The sequence below is a fragment of the Heteronotia binoei genome, chromosome 15 (assembly GCF_032191835.1).
Source record: "Heteronotia binoei isolate CCM8104 ecotype False Entrance Well chromosome 15, APGP_CSIRO_Hbin_v1, whole genome shotgun sequence".
NCBI lineage: Eukaryota > Metazoa > Chordata > Lepidosauria > Squamata > Gekkonidae > Heteronotia > Heteronotia binoei.
Genome location: NC_083237.1, coordinates 18,467,002 through 18,480,654, shown reverse-complemented (window position 1 = coordinate 18,480,654; position 13,653 = coordinate 18,467,002). Strand labels below are relative to the sequence as shown.

Genomic DNA, 13,653 nt, shown 5'->3' with positions numbered 1-13,653 from the left:
AAGTTAACAAGAATTTTAAGAGACTGTGATTTAGAAGTTTTAAAGATGGAGTGGAAAATAAAAGGACATTGAACAATTTTTTGATAATGATGAAGTCTTAGAAAAAAAGAAGAATGTTAATTTTCGTTTTTATTAGTTAAGGGTACCTTTAAACATTAGTACTTTAAGTAAATAACACCGGTGGGGGTCAAGTAATGGGGGAGGGGTAGATAGAAAGTAATATATGGGATAGATAAAAGAAGTTATTAATGATGCAAGAAATATAACTTGTTACCATATGTTACCGAATAAAATTGTTTTAACCGTGAAACTCAGGTCGTTAACAGAGGTTAGAACTGCAGTGCTGCAGCTTTACCACTCTGCACCACTGGGGCTCTTATTTCTCTAAATATCCGCGTGTAAATGTTTCAAGGGAAGCCTGAATATAACTGACTAGCCCAATTTTGTCAGAGCTCGGAAGCCGGTAGGGTTAGCCATGTAACAGTAGCCTCTGCGATCTCTTACCGCCGTCCAGCTCACACATTTCATGGAAACCATTGTGGCGTAGCGCTTAGTTTTTACATCCTGTTTCCCTCCCTAATCACGATACCAAGCAGCTTATCAAATGGTTTTCCCTCCTTTTCCATTTTATCTTCGCAACAGCAACCTAGTGAGGTAGGCTAAGGCAAGAGAGCGTGATAGGCTAAGGCAAGAGAGCGTGATAGGCTCAAAGTCACCGGCAATCTTGCGTGGCAGAGTCAGGATTTGAACTTGATGGTATAGCCACCTTCAAGAGGGGTTTAGATAAAAATATGGAGCACAGATCCATCAGTGGCTATTAGCCACAGTGTATGTGTGTATATAAAATTTTTTGCCACTGTGTGACACCGAGTGTTGGACTTGATGGGCCGTTGGCCTGATCCAACATGGTTCTCTTATGTTCTTATGTTCCGGATCTTAGTGTGCCCCTCTAATGCCTATCCTAGTTGAGTACATTGTTTTTACATTTGTGTAAGCTGCCTTCAGTCTCAGCAAAAAAAAAAAGGGGGGGAGCTACAGTAAAGTAAGTAAAATACTCCGCTGGCTCTAGCGGGTTAAGTGTTAAATGAGAACCCAGGAGACTCGGGTTCAAATGCAACTCGCTGGGTGACATTGGCAAAGATGAATAATAAGATGCCAGACCGATGTTGGAAATGTAAAAAAACATGAAGGTTCTTTCTACCGTATGTGGTGGACTTGTGAAAGAGCAAAAAAAAAAAAAGCATTGGCGGATGATTCAACAAGAAATTTCTAGGATCTTGGGATACGAATTTAAAAAAGTTGCAGAGACTTTTCTGTTGGGGTTACAAATGGAAGAATTTCCAAAAGAAAATAGAACTATAATTTGGTACTTGCTTTCAGCTGTTAGGACATTATATGCGTAGTTGTGGAAGCAAGAAAAAATACCAGAGAAATGGGGTTGGATTGTAAAAGTTATGACACGGAGTGAAATGGACGAGTTAACAAGAACCTTAAGAGACTGTGATTTAAAGTATTTAAGATGCAGTGGAAAAAGTTCAGAAGATACGTAGAAAAAGAGTGGAAAATAAAAGGACATTGGACAATTTTTGATAATGACTAAGTACAAGAGGGAGGAGGTTATTAATTTTGGTTCTTATTAATTAAGGGTACCTTTAATATTAAGATTTTAAGTATATAGCACCTGCGGGTGTCAAGTAACAGGGGAGGAGTGGGTAGAAAGTAATATATGGGATAGATAAAAAGTAATTATTAATGATGTAAGAAATTGAAATTTATTGCCATATGTTACTAATAAGACTGTTTGAAACAAAAACATTTTTTCACCCTCAGATCACAATCGTGCCAGGTTTTTTTGTTTTTTGTTTTTAATCTTCACCTGCATGGCTTCTGCAAAGGGAAGTCCTGCCTCACCAACCTTTTAGAGTTCATTGAGAAAGACGCGCCAGAGATTCCTGAGTAAACTTAGCAGTCATGGGATAAGAGGATGGGTTCTCTTTCTGATTAAAAAAACTGGTTAAATGACAGGTAGTAAAGAGTAGGAATCGGTGGACAATTCTCACAATGGAGGGAAGTATGCTGCGGGGTCCGATAAGGATTGGTACGGGGGCAAGACTATTTCATTTATTCATAAATGATTAGGAACTAGGGGTGAGGTGCTGGTAAGTGTAAGGTGATGGCACAGTGGGACAAAAAAAAAATCCCCACTTCGCTTATAAGGTAATAGGGATAGAACTTGCTGTGACTGAGAGGGGGGGAAATCCCAAGTATGTCGTGGATAGTTCGGTGAAAGTGTCAACCCGGTGTGCTGCAGCAATGAAAAAGGCAAAGTCTGTGGTAGGTATTCTTGGGAACTGGATTGAGAATAAAACAGCCGATATTGTAATGCCCCTGTATAGATCTATATCGCAGCCTTGTTTGGAATTGTGTGTACAATTCTGGTCACCGTATCTCCAAAAGGACATTGCAGAGCTAGAAAAAAAGTGCAGAGAAGGGCAACAAAGTTGATGGGGGGGGGGGGTTTGGAGCACCTTCCCTATGAGGAAAGGCTGATGAGTGACTTTTCAGTTTTAGAAAAGAGATGGCTAAGTGGGGGAGGGGGAGGGGAGAGGGGTCAAGATAGAGGTTTATAAAATTATGCAAGGGGTGGAGAGTGTTGACAAACAGAACTTTTTCTCCTTTTCAAAATACTAGAACTCAATACAACGAGGCTGATAGCATATTCAGGGTGGCCAAAAGGAAATACTGTTTTACACAGAGAGTGATTAAAATGTGGAATTCGCTCCTCTGCCTGCACCCTTGGTTCATCAAGGAGATCAGTTCCTAGGCTGCCCATGACCCACAACCTCCTCTTCTCCCTAAAGCAGCAACGATAAACTCTTCTTTTTCTTTTAGAATCCTAGGCAACCTTCTACTGCCGGGGCCATGTTCATTGCTCAAGTAACCCCCAGACAGCTCCTTGGAGTGCTAACAGGTGGATGATGCTGACGATGGAAAAAAGGTGACATGCGTGGCGTCCCTGTTGCCCTTTCCTCACCAGAGACCAGAGCTGCTGGTGTTAAGGGTCCAAAGCAAGAAGCAGAGACTTCTACACCCCACCGTGGATCTTGCCTGAATAGCATAAGGGGACATTTACATTTTCCTCCCAGGTGACACTAGAGGATGTTTGCCCTTCTCTGCTGTTCATGCTGGCTCCGTTTGAGGCAGGTTGCGGAGGAAGTGCCTCTGCAGTCCGCCTCAGATGGAGAACTTGGGTAGGTGGCAGCAGAGAAGGCACACACTTCATGCCCTAGGAAATATCCTCGGTGTCAGAAACATCCCGTGTTGAGGGAGGGATCGGCTCTTTCTACCAGTCCTTCTCTCTAATTGCTCAGTAGCACCAGAGTAACACTCTGGTATGGCCCTGTTTGATGGCCGGACATAAGATTCACAGCCGGTCTTGAAGGTTTGCATCATTGCAAAAAACAAAACAGCCTGACTTAAATTGTTTGGTTGCATTTTATAATGCATAATGTCTATAGCTAGGTAACCACCGCATTCAGGATAATCACCCTTCTTTGTTTTTAAGCAAAAACATTCATAAGAACGTAAAAAGAGCCCTGCTGGATCAGGCCAGAGGTCTATCTAATTCAACATCTTGCCTCACAGAGTGGACAGCCTGTTACACTGTCTGGAGGGCCAAGCCCTTCCCCCTGATTTTGCCTCCTGGCACTAAGATTCAGAGGTTCTTGCCCCTCACCCATACCAGTACAGAAAGTGAACAACTACATGTATAGGCGCTCATAATGAACAGTCACTTGGGATCTGAGGCACCAAGGGTGGAGGAGAACCAGTCCTCAATGTGGCATAACTTGTATGGTATAACTTCCCCTCTTCCCTGCATTTTTTTTCCCCAGCCAATTTCAGAAGCTTCTATGCAGCAGCTGCATCCATGCTTTTTTTACTCTGCATGTAAAATGGTTCTTCGGTGCAGAAATCTCTGTGTTCTAAAGCATTTTTCTAGTCCTTGTAATCACTGAGAAAAGCTGTTGGCTGTGTGCAGTACTTGTTGAAGTCTTGAGGATCCATGAGTGCTCAGAGGGGGGGGGGGCTAAACAACCATAATTTTTGTTGATGAGAGTCTAACACAACAAAGTTTACAACTTCTCACCCATAAAACCACTGGACCGTGACCTTTTAGGACTGCTTGCGGTCAAATGCTGTTGGTCTCACAAATGGCTATATATTATAAGATAGATGGAATTATCAAAACATCTTGAAATTGAACACCTCTAGTTTGTTTGTTTTAGGAGTAAGACCTTGCAGAAAGATGCTTGCTTTTAAATAGGATCACAGACCAAAGAACAGGAAATTTTAAAATGCTCTGGACATTGGATGTACAAGGATTCTAAAATATACTTTTACTGTGGATGTATATATATAGATAAATGTATATATACTTTCCAAAACAGAACATTCCCCCCAAAAGTACAATCCCACTACATCAGGCATTCATTTTACCGATCAGGAGGTCAAGACCCTATCATGACATTTTTGCCTCAGTTCCCATAGGAAACATCTTGCTTTTTTTTGTGGGTGTGGAGGTGGGGGGGGGGGGACCTGTCACTTTGGAATGCGGCTTGATGAAGAAAGGGTTGTCCTTTATCTTCTACCGATGGTCTGATTCAGTATAAGGGAGCTTCATGTGCTCATGTGTTCATGACTGCTGTGTAGAGCAGGGGTGGCCAACGGTAGCTCTCCAGACGTTTTTTGCCTAGAACTCCCATCAGCCCCAGTCAGCACGGCTGATGGCTGGGGCTGATGGGAGTTGTAGGCAAAAAACATCTGAAGAGCTACCGTTGGCCACCCCTGGTGTAGAGTGTGCACTATCCCACCACACAAACACACACCATGTATAAGATCTGGTAACTTTCTAAGCTATGAACTTGCCTTATGTTTAACATCTGATGGGGCATATAGAGAGAGAGAGGGACAGAGGAATTGTGTTTTACCCATTTCTTTTTAATCCCTTGCTCACCCTAAGCTGTGCTAAAAGTATGCTTGTTAACATTTTTGCTTTAATAAATGATTTATACCTAGGCTGTCAAACATGCAGCCCGAGGGACAGATCAGGCCCCCAGAAGGCTCCTCTCAGGCCCTACTGTCATCTGATTCCTTCTTCCTCTCTCTTGCTTCCTTCTGCATCACCGCTTGCTTTTTCAGGCTTGTTCAACCACACAGGAGCTACAGAGCAAATCCTCTGTTTTCTCTATTGGCTGACCAGCACATGAAGCAACTTATGTATAGAGCTCACAATGCCCAGCCGTTTCATGTTTTCTCCTGGGTCTTAGGCTCAAAGCATTTACCTTGAGATTTCTGCAATGGATGTCAATAAATCAAAGGTAGGCTTGCAACTTACAGACACACACCTGAACAACACCCGAACAGTGTACTCAAGATAGCTACAGCACAGACATTGTCTCCAGATTTTGATGCAATAATTCAAAGCAAGATGTGTCAGTTATCAGAAACTGTTAGATAGGCAAAATATTGCAAGAGTGCTAATATTTTAAGCGCATTTTACTTTAAGTTTTTTTTAAAGATTATTTGTGTTTTTCCGTGTCTTTTATAAAGTTTATATCTCCACTACTTGGCATTACATTTTATGACATGCATGGCCCAGCCCGACAAGGTCTAATTTATGTCAGATCTGGCCCTCATAACAAATGAGTTTGATGCCCCTGCTTTACACAATTTGATCTTTTTAGTGGTTCTCTGTGCTACACAGACCCCCACCATCTTGAACATGCCATTTTAGAAGGAGTACTAGGAGGAAGGGGAGGACAGTCATTGGGCAAGTGGCTGTTCCCCCAGTGGTGCTCAAGGCAGTAAGCTGTTCCCATGGTAACCAGGTGCAGAGGAGGTGCAGGGGCAAGGCCTCAGAACTTGGAAGGGAAGTTGGGAGTCCTGACCATCACAGGGGCAATTGCTACAAAGGGCAGGTGGTGGTGGTTAGGAAAGCCTTGGAGGGCAGGGTAGCACAGGGCCTAGGACAGAGCAGGACCATTCTGCTACAAAGGGCAAAGGTGAAAGTGGCTAGGACACCCTACTGGAAAGGGACCCAGAATACAATGCTCTCCTTGTGAAGGGTCATGGCTCCTACACGATTTCAAAACGCTCGGGGGAACTGTAGGATCCCAAATATTTGTTCTCTTGAGGTTGCAGTGGGAATGTGGACTGTAAACCTTGAAGTTATTGAATTTTTAGTTCTCATTGACCTCTTGTGGAAGTCACCCTACTGGTTTACCGCTGGGTGACCGGATGGGGTCCAGGAGACATCCTACAGAAGCTGGCGGTCATAGTCAGAACCCAATACCGCCAGACTAGACTGAGATAGCGTACTAGTTTTTAACCTGATAAATGTTTTATGGTTTTATATGTTTTATGGAATTGATTGTTTTTATGATACTGTAAGCCGCCCTGAGTCCGCTTGCGGAGAGGGCGGGATATAAATGTAAAGTAATAAATAATAAATAATAAATAAATCTAGAATGACCTTGGCAGAGAACTCACACTAAATCTGACAGATGGTGGTACGGTGCTCTTTCGAAGACCCAGGGCTTTTTTTGTAGCAGGAACTCCTTTGCATATTAGGCCACACCCCCTGATGTAGCCAATCCTCCAAGAGCTTACAGGGCTCTTAGTACACGGCCTGCTGTAAATTCCAGGAGGACTGGCTACATCAGGGGTACATGGCCTAATATGCAAAGCAGTTCCTGTTACAAAAAAAAAGCCCTGGAAAGACTTATAAAGCAGCAGCAATTTCAGCAAAGAGATGATATCGCTACTACTGCATCAGAGGTGGCTTGTTATTGCCTTCCACTGCGTAGTGACTCTGGACTTCCTTTTACTCTCGCATCCAAGTATCAACCAAGGTGTCCTCATTTAGCTTTGGAGATCAGGCAAGATCAAGCCAGCCTGGACCATCCAGGTGACAGCTACAGTGATAAAATACATCTTGTTATATTACTCAGTGGCATTGTGAATTTGCATCAAGATGTCTTCTCAAAATTGGATGATAATTTCATCCGCCGCATCTCCATCCCCAAAGACAAGCATTGGAGGATGCGGCGCTCTGGGTTTCAGGGACTCTGGCAATGGGACTCGGGGAAGTAGTTTGGCCCAGGGCATGAAGTCCTTAGTATTGATGCAAGGAACCCTGGAAAATGCAAGCCTTGAGACCCCTTATGTTAGGAAGGGAGGAAAGCCTTGCAGAAGTAAGACATCTCCACTGCCCATATCAGGTATTAGGAAAGGGATAATAAAACACCATCATGTTTTCCAGGGCTTTTTTTGAGCAGGAACGCACAGAAACACAGTTCTGGTGGGCTTGGTGGCAGGGGGTGTGACATAATATGCAAATGAGTTCCTGCTATTTCACTATATGGAATGGTGCTGATTGCAGGGGTGTGGCCTAATAGGCAAATGAGTTCCAACTGGGCATTTTCTATAAAAAAAGCCCTGGTGTTCTCAATGGTATTTTGGGGAGAATGTGACCATTCATGTTTCAACGTCAGAAAAGGATTTATCTAATTTTCAGGAAATAACCATTCTTTATTGAGCGGATGACAGTAAAACCATCCCTATGATGTGTCTTCACATATAAATTAGCATTACCCACAGTTAGATCATATAGATAAACAATAATGATTTCCACATACAATTACGTTTATCGAACTAGCTGGAATGCATAAAAATTGTGAGTGCCTTATAAAATAATGGAGAATTCATTTTATTGTATGTGTTACAGAATATATACTTGAAAAGTGCTTGCAGAGTATTCTAGTGGAAATGTGTACTGTTGCCTTCCAGTGCCCAAAAGGAGTCAGAAACACTGAACAGGGATCTGTGCCTTTGTTATCTAGCACTGACTGCATCAGCTTCTTCTTTTTTTTACATGGTCACTGTTCTTTTCAAAAAGACCTCTTTTCTCCTCCATAATCGGAACAGCGCCTCCTTTACCTGATCATTCCTCAGACAGTAAATCAGGGGGTTGAGAAAGGGTGTTAAGGCAGTATAGAAGAGTGCTACTGTCTTAATGACATTTGAATCCGTCTCTCCTCCTGGGTTTACATACAGCCCTGCTGGAGGGCCATAGTAAAGCATGACCGCTAACAAGTGGAATGATATGGTGGAGAAAGACTTAACCGATTGCCTTTGCTAGAGTTTTTCATCAAAGTGACAATCACAGAACTGTAGGACAGCACAGTAAACACGATGTTGCCGAGGATCACCACAACATCCATGAAAATCAGACTAATGAGGGGAGCCTTTGGTAGTGGAGGACAAGCCAAAGGCAGAATTGGCCCAGGGTCACACAAAAAATGGTCAATGATATTAGGACCACAGAAAGACATCTTGGAGATCAGTGTGACTGGGGCAATGTATGCCAGGAAGCCAAGGACCCAAGAAGCAGTTACTAGGATGCAGCAAAAATTTGGGGACATGATCTGTGGATATCGCAGTGGGTGGCAGATGGCCAAGTACCGATCCAAGGCCATAGAAGAGAGAAAGAAGCATTCGGTACTGCCAAGAGAGAAGAAGATGTAGAACTGGAGGAAGCAGGAACTGAAGGAGATGATCTTGTTGGACAATGCCAGGTCTAAGAGCATGCGGGGCACCGTGGTGCTCGCATAGCAGATCTCCAGCCAGGAGAAGTTGCTCAGGAGAATGTACATGGGAAGCCGGGACAAGCGGCTGTCAAGATGCACCAACGTGATGATGGTGATGTTCTCCGCCATGGCAAGCATGTAAAGAATAGTGAAAAAGGTGAGGAGCAGGAGTCGTTGCAGGTGCCCAACTTCAAAACCCACCAAAATGAATTCCTGAACTGTCCTGTTGGTGAACTCCATCTGGAATTAGAGAACAGAGTCATCATTGCATACGATATACTCTTATCTGGCTATTTGTCTCCATAGAAAGAGAAATGCTAAAAAGACATGGCATCCAGTTAGGGAGAAAGGGGATGTCCACGTTTCAGATCACATCCATTTAGTCATAGAATCATAGAGCTGAAAGGGACCTCCAGGGCCATCTAATCCAACCCCCTGCACAACGTAGGAAACTCACAAATACCTCCCCCTAAATTCACAGAATGTATTGTTCCTCTGGGTACTTATAAATAACGATTTATAAAAAGTAGTAGCAAAACATGCACTTTAGTAACCTTCTGCACAGGGTAGGTAGGAATGAAGTTACTGCAAAAAGATGGTCACAAGTTCTAAGCTCCAAATCTCAGAAATCAAAATGTCAATGGTTATTTAATTTTTACTTTGGCTATTAAATTGCTGCCAAAAGTACTGTAAAATCAATCAATTAGAATTAAATTATGAGAAATCAAAAGTGTTAGTCTTCTCCAAATCTAGGAAGCAATATACTTGAAGGGTGGGTGACCACGAGCTCGAACAAGTAAAACACTTCATGTACTTAGGGTAACATTTCCAGGCTACTACATCATGGACCCAACTATGCAAAGTAACGATTAATAATGCCAAAGCAAATGTTAACTCACTTCTGCGTTTCTGTTTCTCTGAAAAAGGGAATCAATATGTTCCTGCTGTGCTACAAGTTTTTAATTTGAAAACTGACCCTCAATTACTCTATGGAACCCCTATTTGGATTGATTCAATAAATAAAGCAGTTGAACAAGTACACTCAGGCTTTCTACAGAAGTTTTTGGGTGTTCCATCTTGCGTACCATATGCTGCCTTATGCCTGGAATGTGGCCAAAATTTTATGACCGCAAGTGCGAGGTTTATGACCATTAAATTTTGGCTTCGATTGCACTATAGATCTGAGCCCCCTAGCTACTATGGCCAATTCTTGACAGAAGGCCCGGCCCTTCCCAGCCAAGCTGGCATCGCCGGCGTTCAGGCTGGGGGCCGTCTTTGCCCCCTCGGAAGCAGGGAGCAACAGAACGCTCGGCCCGGAACATCCGGGTCTGTTTCTGGGCATGGCGTCAGGGCTATATAAGCCCCGGCCCCGCCCAGAGTTCTTCAGTTCCTTTTGGGCTCTCTGAGTTGAGAGCCACGTGCAGCGTCAGCACGCTAAAGGACGAGGCCTTGAGCGTTTGTGGCCGGTGTCCGCTGGGTCCGAGGCGCGTGCGGTTGCAGTGCGGCGCTGGCGGCGGCTGAGAGGCGCGAGCGCCGGGAGAGCTTCCTTTCTACATTGTGGTGAAGTGCTGGGGGGTGCAGCTGATGGCAGTTTGCGCTTGCGGCGGCCATTTTAGGGTGCACTTATCTGGGTGGCAAGGGAGCGGGGGGAAAGCACGCATGGCGGCCATTTTAAGGGCTGTTTGCTCTTTAGGTGGCAAGGATGAGGAGAAGCGCGTGCAGTGGCCATTTTAGGGGGGAGAATGAAGTCTTGGTCAGCATAGAGTCTAATAATATACCTTGGTAAGGTGTTTGAGGGGTCCTTTAGGTGGATATCACCACCACCACCCCCGCCCCTTACCAGGCCGGGTAGTCTGCTCCCTTCCCGTCACTGAGTGGGTGTGCATAGAGTCTAATAATATACATCGTTGGGGTTTTCGAGGGGTTCCTTAGGTGGATATCACCCCCCACCCCCCCTTCTGCTCCTTACCAGGCCTGGTAGTCTGCTCCCTTCCCATTACTGTTTGGGTGTGGAGTGTCTGAGGCGGTGGGGGGGCGGGGTTTATGGCTTATACATCCACCTATCCTTCTGTGGACACCAGCACCCTCCCTCCTATTTACACTGTGCCCGCTGGCAGTTGGAAGAGCCCCTCGACGCAGAGTGTTAAAGCTGCAGTACTGCAGTCCTAGGCTCTGCTCATGATCTGAGTTCGATCCCTGGCGGAAGCTGGGTTTTCAGGTAGCCGGCTCGAGTTTGACTCATCCTTCTATCTTGAAGCTGCTTGGGGTCTTGCTTGATCTTTCTCTCCCCTAGTTGGGTCGGGTGGCTAGAGGGTGCATCAACCTTCTGGGCACCCATCCACTTATTGTGTCAATTAGGCTTGACAGGGGAACTTGAGACCGGCTGGGAAGGTGTCGCACAGTTACTGCTGTGGGCCTGGCTGCTGGTGGGAGGCGTCCTGATGGCACCCATGAAAGAGCAGGACAGGTCTAAGGGCAAACAGCCTGCCCGCCCGGCCCGGGGGCGAGGCCTGCAGCCTGGTCCTGCTGAGGAGCCGGGGAAGGGGGAGCGGGTCCGAAGGGCCATCATGGGCCAGTTAGAGGCCCTCGAGTGGGAAAGAGTTACCAGGGTTGCTCCCATTTGGGAGGGGCGTCGTCGCACCTCTGGGCGCTCGGCGCGGCTAACTTTTGAGACGGAGGTGCTGGCCCGCTTGTCTGCTTTACAGGGCGGCGCACCTGGGCCCGAACCTCAATTGGAACCGGACCAGGACGATGGCACGGACGAGGGTCTGTCGGGTGAACAGGCGAGCGGCGGCGCGTCTGGAGGCGGAGTGCAGCAGACCCTGGGCGGGGCTGGAACACCCTTGGGTATTGGTGGTAAGCTCCTGTTGCAGCAGACACAAGGGTGGCCCTGGGGTCCTATTCAAATGCCATCCCTCCCCCCGGCGGCGGGGGGTGGGGCTTGGCGCACTGGGCAGTCCGGAACTCCTGCCGAGCGGTGGGGTTCCGGGCTGCCTTTGGCTTGGGGCATGCAGGGCTGCATGAGTTTGGCCAGTTCGGCGTGGGGATGTGGCGGTGGTGGCTGCTGCTGCTGCAAAGCAGCACGAGTTCGGCCAGTTCAGCCTGGGGACGCGGCGGTGGCTGCTGCTGCAGGGCGGCAGGAGTTTGGCCAGTTTGGCTTGGGGACGTGGCGGCGGTGGCTGCTGCTGCTGCAAGGCAGCATGAGTTTGGCCAGTTCGGCGTGGGGATGCGGCAGCGGCTGCTGCTGCTTCAGGGCGGCATGAGTTTGGCCAGTTTGGCATGGGGATGTGGCGGCGGCTGTTGCTGCAGGGCAGCACGAGTTTGGCCAGTTTGGCTTGGGGACGTGGCGGCGGGGGCCGCCGCTGCTGCAAGGCAGCACGAGTTTGGCCAGTTCCTGCTTGGGGATCTGGAGTGGTATTGCGGGGGTGCCGAGAGCCTGAGTTTTGGGGGTTGGAGGGCTCACGGTGAGGCCGGAGGGCCTCCTGCCCCCCCTTTCCTTGCCATGGTGGCTGAGCTGAGCGGGTTGTTTGAGGAGTGTGGGTTTCTTTTGCAATCTTTGGAGTTGTGGGTAGGCACCCCCCCTCCGCTTGTGGTCTTGGAGAGGGGCGTTGGCTTGGTTGCAGGGCATCTGCTTGGCAAGCTGAGGGGCCCTGTTGCTATCCCTAACAGCCCCAACTAAAAAGGACTCCAGGCAAATGGGCATAGAAAACCTCAGCTGGAGGCCCAGTGAGCTGCTGCCAGTCTGTGCGGACAATTCTGAATCTGACAGACCCACGGTCTGATTCTGTATAAGGCAGCTTCATATGGTCATATGTTAGTTTAATGTTCTCCCCTTTACCTCACGGGGAACCAGCCGATTCAATCCCGGCTATTATGCTGGAAGTTTGCTTCAAAGGGAGTGTGCCCCAGAAAACCCTGCAATTTCAAGCACGAGTGTCCACTTTGCAGTGGGGCTCATGCCTTCTCCGCCTGTAGCAGGTCGAAGCCGAGGCCTGGGGGTAGGCGCCCCGGCAGGGGCGGTGGTGGCAGTCAGCAGTCCCCTGGAAAAGGGGCCCAGCCCCATTCGACTGATGGTACTCAGTAGATTATTGAGTAAGTACCCACGTAAAGCGGATGGCCAGTATCTGTCAGAGGGGTTTTCGGATCCCTTATCAGGGGCCTAGGCCCCCCCCTTTTTGGCTGCTAATCTTCGGTCAGTGGCGGGTCTTGAGCATGTAGTTAGGGCTAAGATCACCAAAGAGTGTCAGGAGGGCAGGGTCTTGGGACCCTTTGATACGCTGCCTGTACCCACATTGTGCGTATCTCCCTTGGGGGTGGTGCCTAATAAGGCGCCAGGGGAATATCGCCTCATTCTTCACCGGTCCTACCCCAGAGGGGCGTCGGTAAATTATGGAATTATTTTCGGTACGGTACACTTCCTTTGACCAGTCGGTCAACGTACTGTGGGGTTTCAAGTACATCAAATCGGCATTTCGCCTCTTGCCAGTTCATCCCAAGGATTTCGAGCTCCTGGGGTTTTTGTTTTGAGAGTAAATTTTACATGGATCGCGCCCTCCCGATGGGGTGCTCGGTCTCCAGCGCTGCATTTGAGCGCTTTAGCTCCGTGGTTGAGTGGGCGTTACAGGATAGGACTGGGCTTAATGACACGGAGCACTACCGGGGTGACTACCTTTTTGTCGGTCCAGCGGGCACAAGGTGATGCGCCTGGCTCTTACATGCTTTTCAGGAGTTGGCCATCATGCGGGGGTGAGCAACTCGCCAACCAGTTTGTGCTTTTCTGGGGCGATAACATGGCGGTAGTACATGTTATCAACTCCTTGACCTCTAAGTCATGTTGGTGATGAACCCGGTTAGGTTATTCACACTTCGTTACCTCCGGTGGAATATTTGGTTCCTGACAGGGCACGTACCCGGAGGCTGCAATGGGGTGGTGGACGCTCTATCTCGCCAACAGATGGAGCGCTTTCGGCAGCTCGCCCCGGAAGTGGACTCGTGGCCGGCGCGA

General features: G+C 47.4%; 1 pseudogene; it reads right to left on the bottom strand.

The window, feature by feature from the left end:
• Window positions 1-7,929: 7,929 nt before the first annotated feature.
• Window positions 7,930-8,888, bottom strand: LOC132583253 (olfactory receptor 11G2-like; annotated as a pseudogene).
• Window positions 8,889-13,653: the final 4,765 nt, after the last annotated feature.